The sequence below is a fragment of the Varroa jacobsoni genome, unplaced genomic scaffold (assembly GCF_002532875.2).
Source record: "Varroa jacobsoni isolate VJ856 unplaced genomic scaffold, vjacob_1.0 scaffold_455, whole genome shotgun sequence".
NCBI classification, from domain to species: domain Eukaryota; kingdom Metazoa; phylum Arthropoda; class Arachnida; order Mesostigmata; family Varroidae; genus Varroa; species Varroa jacobsoni.
The window spans coordinates 69337-80244 of NW_019213357.1; the positions used below are offsets into that span (position 1 = coordinate 69337).

At 41.6% G+C, this 10908-nt stretch overlaps 2 long non-coding RNA genes across 8 annotated transcripts in view; one reads left to right on the top strand and one right to left on the bottom strand.

Annotated features, from left to right (window-relative positions):
• The window catches only part of LOC111260591 (uncharacterized), a 6854-nt gene extending 4515 nt beyond the window's left edge, over positions 1 to 2339 (top strand). Inside the window, exon 2 of the long non-coding RNA XR_002680423.2 lies at positions 420 to 2339. This is a non-coding gene — a long non-coding RNA (uncharacterized LOC111260591). The remainder of the gene's footprint in view (positions 1 to 419) is intronic.
• The window catches only part of LOC111260589 (uncharacterized), a 38842-nt gene extending 29300 nt beyond the window's left edge, over positions 1 to 9542 (bottom strand). For 6 of the 7 annotated variants that reach the window (XR_015311114.1, XR_015311116.1, XR_015311117.1 and 3 more), the window contains exons 1-2: positions 9268 to 9542; positions 8379 to 8584 (exon numbers count right to left, since the gene is read on the bottom strand). This is a non-coding gene — a long non-coding RNA (uncharacterized LOC111260589). Of the gene's footprint in view, positions 1 to 8378; positions 8585 to 9263 lie in introns of all 7 variants that reach the window. The other variant, XR_002680417.2, reaches the window with a different exon arrangement.
• Positions 9543 to 10908: the final 1366 nt, after the last annotated feature.

Here is a 10908-nt window from a genome sequence, read left to right on the forward strand (position 1 = left end):
ATATATATACATAATAATGCTACAGTGAAGAAAACATCTGAGTCGATCAGCGATCGATAACAGGATCGTTCTGAGCCTTGCCACCGACCAGACATAACGGGGCGCGAGCTTTGTTTCAATGGTCATGTTTTATTATGAACTTTTTTACGGTGACAGCTACGTCTCAGCTGTTCTCATTAGAACATTGTACGCCTTCGCTTATTGTTGAGGGTGCATTTTCTTCGGATGAGCTAAAATTTTCATAATGTTGTAGTCTATCGTTATAAAACTCATACTGCCCTAATCATGTTCATAATATATTAGTTGTCCATTGGTAACGAGTTTCCCATCTGATGGTACAAAACGGTTAGGTAATTTCGACTCTCATCACGGGTACATACGTCCGATAACGTAAGAGCTTGATTTCTCTGGACTTTCAGATAAAGTGGTTAGAGAACAATGCTTACGACCAGTCAGGCCTCACTCGTGCGATGGATGAAGTGCAGCTTCTGACCTGAAACGCGCACGCGTTAGGACTATGATCTAGTATGCATGGAAACACTTTACAAAAACACTAATAGCTTTGTGCCGAATAGTGTGTCTCAGATGAACATTCGAATGGGCATCTTGCAGCGGAGGCATCCTATCGTTGGACTTAAGCCTGCCTAAATATCCAAATGGCGATAATTTCGTTTTGACGACCTTCGTACGTTAACGCAGATGCAGTCGTGGTCATTTGACTGGTGTTGATTTAATGCTCTCTTTCCCATAGCTGCGATCTATATATCTGTGTGCATGTTCTATATGTACGATATGGAAAACACTATTGAATGTGGGCACGACACAGGCAGGGTGGCAAATGTCGGAGGATTGATATGAGCGTTGGCGTGGAAACGAGTCGAGATACCAATAGTTATCTTATTAGATCTACTTAGAGAGTTTTATCTAGCTTCCATTAGAAGAGACAACTTTATATAATTTTGCAAAATAAAGCACTTCTGATACCTTTCGATATCTGTGAGTTTGAAGTTTAGCGTTGTAAGGCCGCTGACTATCTATTTTGAATAAATACAGATGAAGATGATCTGGTTGTCTACTAATGTTAGTCAGATAGCGGTGCGTGTGCTTTTTATACTAAAATTAAGGTAGAAATAGGTAAAAGGTGAAAATCCTAGGCATACAACTAGGACGAAACAGATAGGTTCGTTCTATGGTTTCGGTCGGAAAAAGTTGAGGTAACCTACTTAACCAAAGGGAAATTTATTGTAAGGCTACCTTACCCCTCATAGCCAAGTCCCTCTTGTCGCCCTCTTCCCCACAAATTATAATTCTACTTAATTACTAGAAATAATTAAATCAAACACAATTGCAAAAACAGACCCTTAATTGGTGCAATGGTCTCCGGGCCATAGCAACGCAAAATGCTGTTTTGAGAAGTTGAAGTCGGGAAGAGCACAAAACGTACACTCATAATTTCTTTTTGAATATTAAGCTTCTACCATTTATTAGTTGAAGACCAGCTTCCACACCAACAAAAGTAAAAGTGCCTGCCTGTATTTAACGCAATGCATAATTGAAAATCGCGCGAACATTGCAACCTCTGTACCTACAAAGTGTTTGGAGCTCGGGTCGCCAGGACACGGTTAGTAGGACGCGCTCCGCTGAGGAGCACCATGCCTGAATTGATTTGCGCATCTTTGGTAGGTTATAATCTAGTTTAGACCTAAAAGGTTTAGCTTTTTAATCTAATTTGAAATTTTAATTATCTGACGATATTTCAGTGTATTTTTTCGTTTCGTAAGCACATGGACGAAAAAAAAGAGAGACAAGGAAAAAATTACACTTACCAATTACTAACTTCTTTTAAGTGATATTGTAATTTATCGGCGTAAAGATGCCTTCTCCCTTTTGAAAAGGTTTCAGAAGCACAATTAACTTACTGCTCCCACAATCGGCAGCGTGTTATTACGATAAGTTGCGCAATTCTATGGAAAACTAGCAGTTGGGTTGTACGAAAATTCTATGGGTAATTGTTTTACTTCTTTTTCCTTTGAAAATATATCCAGCAGATAAAAACGTAGAGAAAAGAGGCCGTATAGGAATAAAAATAATAGTGAGTAATTGAGGAAACCTTTTCATTAAAGGCTTCTGTCCTATTTGTATTTATTCAGTTTCGAATATGCATTCCATATATAAACGGGGATGCATGTTTGCATCAAAATCTTAGTAATATTATGCTTGCCTATTGTAAAACCATTTATGGAGCCCATTGGAAAGATTTACCTAAGGTAACTTGTTACCATTGCCACGTTGTATATTCTTCCAATAAACAAAATGCATATATATATATATGTGCCCTCCTTCGTGCCTATTTTTTTTACTAACCATTTTTATTAGTTCTATCCCACACGGATAACTTATGTGCATTGCTTCCTTATAGCATTTTCAAATCTAGGTAGCAGATGGTTCTAGCTTTCGGCCCTTTACTGGTTATCTTGGCTTCCAGGGAAGCATAGTACTTCGTTGAGTCAATTTTTTCTAGCAAACTGTGCTACACTCTGTGGCTCACACTTTATCGCTTCGTTTCATTGCCTCAAACATTTCTATCTGGCCAGTAGAAACAAACTGAAAGTTTAGATATCTTCAGTAAGCAGCTGGACTACTGGTTAAGCGTTGAGCGGTGGGCTATTGCAAAGATTGCTCTGACTGTAAGCTTTATAGATCGATTTATATGGCGTAACCCTCCGTCGCAAAACAGCTAATTAACTTTAGGGTTCGCTCAAGCCTTCTACTGGGAACGCCTGAGCGTCAAGGTCCGAAAGCAGACCAGCATGGAAGGGAGATAACTGGGACCCAAATCAGTCTTTAGCCAGAAAGAAAGACATTTGCGGAGTGAGGTGCCATGCTGTTCTGTGTTCGCGGCTCGTAGTAATAGCTGGAAAGAGGTGCCTTATCCCAGTTCCTTTTTTCCTCTTATCCTTGTCCTCGCTTGCTGCTCGCTTCGAGTTAGAAGAGAGACTGTCACTTCAGAGAACTTGAGGAGCAACGATAAGTCGCCCTACCCCTAGTCGATGAAATGGAATGAGTAGTGGGTCATTGTGTGCCGGATGGCGTGTCCCTCGCTAGCCCTTCGGTGCATACGCCCTTCGCGCTGCGTCAGCAAAACTACCGCGCCCCAAACGCAAAGGATCAAAGGGCCTGGCTGCTGCTGCATTTTCTTGGCGTTGAGAACACAAGACAAACGTAAAGCAGAGTTCTAGAACTAAAAAAGTGCTGAAAAAGCCACCAACGCCTACAGCCACTACTAGGGCTACTAGAGTGTTGTACAATGCAGTTCATTGCCTGCAGAGTCGATTCTGGACTGCGGTCAAGACGACAGAAGAGTTAAGCAGGGAGTGGGATGTACCAACGGCGTATGCATCATCTGTCGTGGTCATCCAACGCATCCAATGAATGGGGACCCAGTATAGACGCAGCCTGGGGCAAGAAACGTACAAAAGACAAGCACATCGTGCGCAGCTCTATGAACACTAATAGCAATAGTGTAAATGGCTAACATAGCAGTTGACAGCATAAGCCAGCTTTCTTGGTTGGTTACGAGCAACAGTATGAGACTGAATAAGTTGTCAACTTACCAACTAATTCGAAAGTGCGCATTTGTAGAAGTGAAGTACTACAATAGGGAAAGAAGCAGCATGAGCAAAAGTATACGCCGGTCGCGTGTGACGAAGAGCACGGCGGAGCGAAAATATATTAGGAGACTCACTCATGTTTGACACTCCCATATAAATTACTTTGTACACTTATCACAAAAGTCACTAGCTAGCATTTTCCATGTCGCTCTTAAGGGCAAACATATTTTACTGTATTGTTCTAGTTGGCATGAAATCTTTATGTCAAGCTGATTATTTACCAAATAATGGTGTTTATAAATAAAATATATAGAATGGCTTATGCATTCATCATAGGTTTTGTTTTGTGTTTTATTGGACTAGAAAGCCAACTGTTTACACGAATGATCAAACAACTTCCAGTACTAAACATTAACTCCCATATGGAACGTCAATAAAGAGGCGGTAAGCGTTTGGATTGAATAGTTGGTCAGGTTATGGTGGACTTTGTTAGAGTGAGAGGTTAGAAAAACGTTGTTTACTTATGCTGGCTAAAATTCGATGTAAGTGTAAGCGAAACTTATTATTAGACAGGGTCCATCGTTTAAGTTGGGACCCATTTTAGATGGCTGTTTATTGTCGTCGACATGCGCCCATCAACCATTTTTGATGCTAGACGAAAGCCATTTCTTTTAGATGAAAACCCACAATGTAATCATGTCAAAGTATCGTGAGAGTAAGATCCAAAATAAACTATAGTCCAATGTCTTTGTTCGTAACTAACCCTCATCAAAGATTCGCGGTCTAGAATGCATTTCCAGCTGCACTCTGTGCACAATAAAAGTCAGGCAAATGCATGGAAGACGCTAAAACAAGGAGACGTCCTTGCTGCAATTTTAAGCAAGAGCTACGAAATCATCTTCAATACTTCTCCGACGAGAAAAATCTCGATTGCTAGGGCAAAAATCTATTGGGATGAGGACCCTTAGTTTGTCCGCTGCTTCTTCAAAATTCAAAAAAAAACCGACATCTTCAAAAATGTCGGGTAACTAATGAAGGTAGCGAATATTACGCTCCCGCTCTTGTAGTAGCGAAACACTTCGAAAAATCTATATTATATATATATATAAAAGAGCATTATATAAACAGTGTCGGGATCGCGGATCAATACTGTATTGAACAGAACGTTGCCTGTCCTCCGAGAAGACAAAAAAAACTGACGTGGAAAAAGTCCGAAATTGGATTTCTGACCATCCGATACTTTACGAAAAAAAAAAAAACGTTTCTGAACAGCTAAATTGCCTATTACGGAGTTGTTTTTTTATGGTATCAATGAAAAAAATAATTCGAATAGGGTGATTGTTGAAGTTCAGCTAAATTAGTAGAGTCAGATGTCTCGATTAGCTAACGTTAGCACTTTTTATCGAAATATCCGTTTTTATTTAGCTGCAACTTACAAACAGGCAATATCACCTAGATGAAGGACGCTGTAAACGATGCTAGCAATTCCACACAATCCGCTATGATTTCTTCGATGGATTAAGGACTACCATCGATGGCCCCTAACAAACATGCGTAATAATACCACACCTGATGCAACCATGTTCCAGGCACTAAATGCCAAATATATTATTACCTTTTCCATTACAATCGAGCCAGCAGGACAAGAAGCTAACGTTTTTGTTTGCGACTAACTGACACAGGGGCTCTGTGTGTATTGCATCATCAAATCTACTCCCGAAAATATACAGTCATTGCATCTCTAGACTTTCCTGAATAGAATATAAACCCTATTTTGTAATAAGTTTGTTCGACGCAGACGACCTATTGTTTCAGCTCGTTATAGTCTAACGAAGTTGCCGACAATCACATGGATTCATGTGCCTCAAGTAATGTATGCCTAATCATCATAACTTTTCACTTGGAGATAACTTTTAAGCTCGTTTACGGACAAGCGCATGGATACTGAAACGAACTTAAAAGCTTCAAATTGTTTTGTTTAAGGGATGTGTGCTTCGTGTTTATTGATTCAACCAAGATTTATTTTCAGCACTTATCCGTAGCAAGCGAAATGTAGATCTACTAATTCATTTAAATTTGAGGTGAGCGTTACGCCGCACTGCTGTACGTATGTGTAGAAGTATGCCAACTCCATCCCCTGTAAAAGCTTCGAATCTTTACAAGCCAAAAGATATATTATCCATTTAATAGTTTACGTTACGATTTCATCTATCGATTATTAGTTTATTGGCAAACACAGGCTTGATGAGTAACAAGCGTAGGATTTGTAGTTCCTTACAAAGTCCACATTGCCTGTATCTTATACATATATATATATATATATATATATATATATATATAAATCAACGATGGGTTTTGCTCTTGTGCATTTAATTGTTTACATATTGTTCAAAAACAACAAATGCATCCGAAACGGCTGGTTGCTTCAGGTACGGATAACATGTAACCCGTAAGTTTTACTATTCAATGCGTCTAGATATACTGATTTCAAGTGAGAAAAAGCTAAAATTACTCCAGAAATAACTCGTTGCTAATCCAGAAAATCGTCAATTTGGTCTGGGTTGCGTCCCACTTAACCAAAAGAAATTTAAACGGATAAACAAACGAATCCAGTCTTTTGGAGGCGAGCGTCCCACTGAATTTGCTCAAGGCCAGGCAGCAGCGACCTCAGCGGAGGTCTATAAGCTAGATGCTGTAGTCAAATAGCAACAATAATAGGTTTTTTTTTGTTAATTATAGGTGTGACTACTTTTTGCATTCACTAGATAGGCAGTAGGTTTTTCCGATGGAGCTTCGCATCGTGTTGGCCAGTGCTTAATTATCAATATGCAATTGGCGCATGAATAGTACATATACTGTATATTCGAATATAAGTGCAGTTCTTCTTGACGGACGTACGTCATTTTATCTTCGGCAGAAGAAAGTAGAAACATTTTTTACGTGTAAAATTACGTTGTAAAAAGTAACGCCAGATAATTAGAGTTCTGCGTCGAACCACGATCGCTTCGTTGTCGTGTCTCCCGGGACATCTCTTTGGCATTCATTTGCGGCTCGAGCCGAGGCATTGGCATAGTTTACAAGCGAACATTTCCGTTATGTTCTGCGGCATATTAGGTGTCTTTTCGTGTGTAGCAGTTCAGGCACAAAGCGGACAAGGGCCCGAACGTTTCATCATAGTCACAACGACTTTCTAATTCAGTAGTATTTCTTTGACGCATTTAGGATAAACAAAGCCACTGCATGATACAACTAGCAAAAAACACTGCCGACTCAGAGCAGTCTCCTGTTCTATGAGGCCTCTCGGCACCTCTGTGTAACATTCGTTCAAGGACCTGACCCCACGAGCCTGATTGGCCTAATTGAAGAAAGCTTTACACATTGCTTTTTTATTCTTCGGGTTTTTACTGTATTGGTTGAAATAAGTCTATGGCCGACATGCTTGTAGGCCACTTTATGTCCTTAAGTGTACAAGATTACCGCTATGCCGTCACGAGTACGTACCAAGTAAACGCAAGCTTTAGCTGAACGCAAGCACTTATTGAAGCAAGGAACATATACAACCTGAGATGGAAGCTGCCTGGTCAATACTGATAATATTCTCACTGATTAAGCATATGGGGTTAACTAACGATTTCTAGAGGACGCCCACAACAAGATACTTGATATTGTACGTTACTTAGAGGCGTACTTGTAGAAAATAATCTGAATACTGCACCCATAACACAGATATATACAGAACTGGTACAAGACTGATACCTTCTACTTAGTCTGTTCTTGATAATAATCAAAAGTCACCAATTTTTCAGATAGCTATGCGAATGGACCAGCGGTACGTAAGGACACGTTATGAGTACGTCCCTTTTGAATGACTAGTTTTTAATGAGTATTTGTTTTTGGTCTGTTAGTTAAAATATATTAAATACGTTTTAAAACGCCACAATCTAATACCAATATATGTTAAATAGATCTCAATTATCAACCTAATTATTGAAAGATACTTAAACAGCGGGTTAGATTTTTTTAGGCTAAGTGCAGCTTGGCTCTTCAACATCTTGGTTTTTACACTCAGGAACAGCTGCAAAGGTAAATGGACGAGGGCAAACAATTAGAATTACTTGAAGATCAAGGTAGCTTTTGGTTGACAGTAACATGGGCGCACGCAGTGTTCTTTTGGAACGTAGTTATAACGGGTCCTATGCAACCCTGTAGCTATTCCTTCTACACGCATAAAATATTCTCTAGATGCCTAGTAAATAATTTTTAGGCCTCAATTTTCGTAATGTACTTTTAAGATAAACTGATGCAATTTTTTTTTACCTGTTAAAATATCGCGGGGCAAAATTGCATGCTTAGCCTCTGATCGTACTTTTCATTTGAATCACAAGTAGGTTTTTACAGCCGTCTGATATGACACCCGTTAAAACGAACGGTTTAGGATTAGTGCTGCAAGTCTCGGTCGCAAGGAAGTAGTTGTTCGATTTGTACTATACTGCTATCTTCTATAATATCTGTAAAACTCACGATGGAGGTAAGCTTTTGATCAGATGTGATTAGTATTTGAGTGATCTCTGTGTCAACCGGAAATAGGGTGTCTTTGCGACGCTCGCCTTCAAAACAACCTGGCAATTCCGAACAAATTCAAAAAGCTTTGATCGCGAGAACAGCAGAGCTACCTAACGATACTGCACGACCTAGAATCTTTGAGCTACGAATTGGACAGCGTAGCGTGATTCAGCGAGAATGACAAAGCACTCATGAATACATCACCATGACGGATGAGATCCTCCAAGGAATAGTCAGCACGAGTCAACGACCGTCTAAATTGCATCTGTCAAATCGAGCTTGTTGGAGATCGGTCGCCAAATTCAAAACGGTGGCGACAAGCCCGGCCGCTCCCCGTCGGCCAACGACGGCGATCGACCCGAACGGTTGTTCTACATATACTGCCGGATGTACGAGTTTGTTGGATATTACTGCAAAGATGTCGGAAGAGAAAGCGAACAGTTACGAGATGTGGTGGGTCCAGCTCACTATATAAATCTGTGGATCGCAACGAATGGGGCCGATGTCGTTCATGCGCTGTCCAAGTACTACGCGAGACCCCGAAACGGTCCGTCCCGATTCTTGCGCTGGTCGACGATAACTCTACGATACCTTTGCAACTATTCGACGACAGTTTTGGGCCATCGAACGAAGACGAGAAGAAGGCGCGATAACAAGCGTCATGACTGGACCTCCGGTAAGGCACCAGTCTTTACTGCGCGTGAGTTAGTGAAAGCGGCGTAGCGAATCATACTGTCAACGAAAGCGGCTCGTGTCTCCTCGAATTTCGTACTTAGGGTACTAGAGTTAGATCGGCCCTGCCGACTATCATTATTTTCGATTTTGGGAAGCGAGAATATCGTTCTTTTTCTGGGCGATGGCAGAGAAGCTACCGAGGCAGAGACACGGTGCTCAGGAAAATTAGCGGTGCGTCACTACCAACCCTTTTGCTTCTGTATGCGTGCCTACGAAAATAATTGTCTGCTGGTCGACAAAGTCAATAATAATAACAGTCTATCAACACAAACAACATTTATCAAACGAACACTTAGGACACACGTTACAAACAGTTTGCACGAATAACAAGGCCAACTATCAAAACAAACGTACCCACCGCGTTTCTGACGTAAAATGAGCTCGGTTCCTATTGTCGAACAAGTGGGACGACGGGTCCTCGAGCTGAAGCGACGACAACGTTCCTTTACAGGAGCTGTGAACATCGACCGTCGAAATGCAGTGGACATTTCTATCCCGGCGACATTTAAGAATTAAATTGTTGTACGCTTAAAAATGCCACGTTCTATTTTGTTAAAGGCCGAAGGTCGCGGGTGGTGTTTGTGCAACGAGAAACCACCGTACTACTGGCTGTTTAATTCCATTAACCGTTTTATATGCAGTTGCGCTGATCGCACCGACGATGCGAACCGCGTCAATTATGGCTACGCATGGTTCTAAGTACGCCACAACCAGAGAGAGCATTATCCCAAACTGATTCAGTGACGATGTTTTTTTAATTCGGGATTAATCGAACAGCTGCCAGGTATTCCCCGAAAACTTCTTGAACACGAAATAGCTAAGAGGCATATAGTGTTTGCCCATCGCGACAAACTACGCGTCGCTAGGACGCACGACGAGTTAATTTGCTCTCTTAGATACATGATTTCGAGATCGAGCCAGCAATCGACGGCTATAGAACAATACAAAGAATATCCGCAATTTCGCTCATGACCATCAATTGGCCGGTCGATCTCTGGGCGGCAAGGTTGCAATGTGCTTGCTAAAAGACATTGTCCAATTTAGAAGCTGGCTTCTGTGGACCAAGAAAAGATAATTGCTAGGTGGTTTTGTCACAGTTGGTTTGTCAGTAACCGTTTCGGGGTATGTGCCGCCCGTGAAGGCGTCAATTGAGTGCTGCCGATGAGACACACTCTCTCTCTCTCTCTCTCTCTCTATATATATATATATATATATATATATATATATATATATATATCTCCCCCTCCCCCTCTCTCTCTGTCTAAGGCAGCGAAGAACAGAGAGCGTCTCTGGCCAGCTGAAGCATTCGCAGTTTTACCTGCTTCTTACTCTGGTTCTGTAGACAATGCTGTAGACAATGTTAAGGTATCTCATTGCGACTTTTAGTAAAAGTACGCATAACTGATACCTGCTAGCCGGGCAATTTAAACCTAGATATGGTTGCGCTGGTGCTGGGTTTCCGTCGGCACTGGATCACACTGTCAATGTGGTGCATCTCCTGTCTGAACGGCGCGCCAGACAAAGAACCTATGGCCTACCACCTGCACACTTTCGGAACTGCAAGCTAATGAGCCTTTGCCGCTGCGACATATCAGCAGTTATTGATGGTAGCAACTACTGCGCGCTTCTTATGGCTAAATAGTGAACTGCGTTCTGGTATCTTTAAAGCTCGCATCGTAAAGCAACTCCAAGTGAGCTTTGATCCGACACTCCATTACATGGACGGACAAAACGTCGTCGCGCTTGTAAGTATCCGTCTATAACTGCGTCGTGGCAATTCAACAGCGTACAGCATCTGAACTGCGTGTTGCTGAAAAACGGATATCATTGACCTGCGTAACGTCATCAGGCGACGTCGTCCAAGACCTGCAGTGGTGCTTTGGACCTTTTTGGCTCGCTGAGCCTGAAAGCAGGCTACTGGTGCAAACGGAACAACCTCAGCGACGTTTGAGCGGCGGTCACGACCCTTCCCGTACCAGTTCGGTAGTGATGGAGCCGT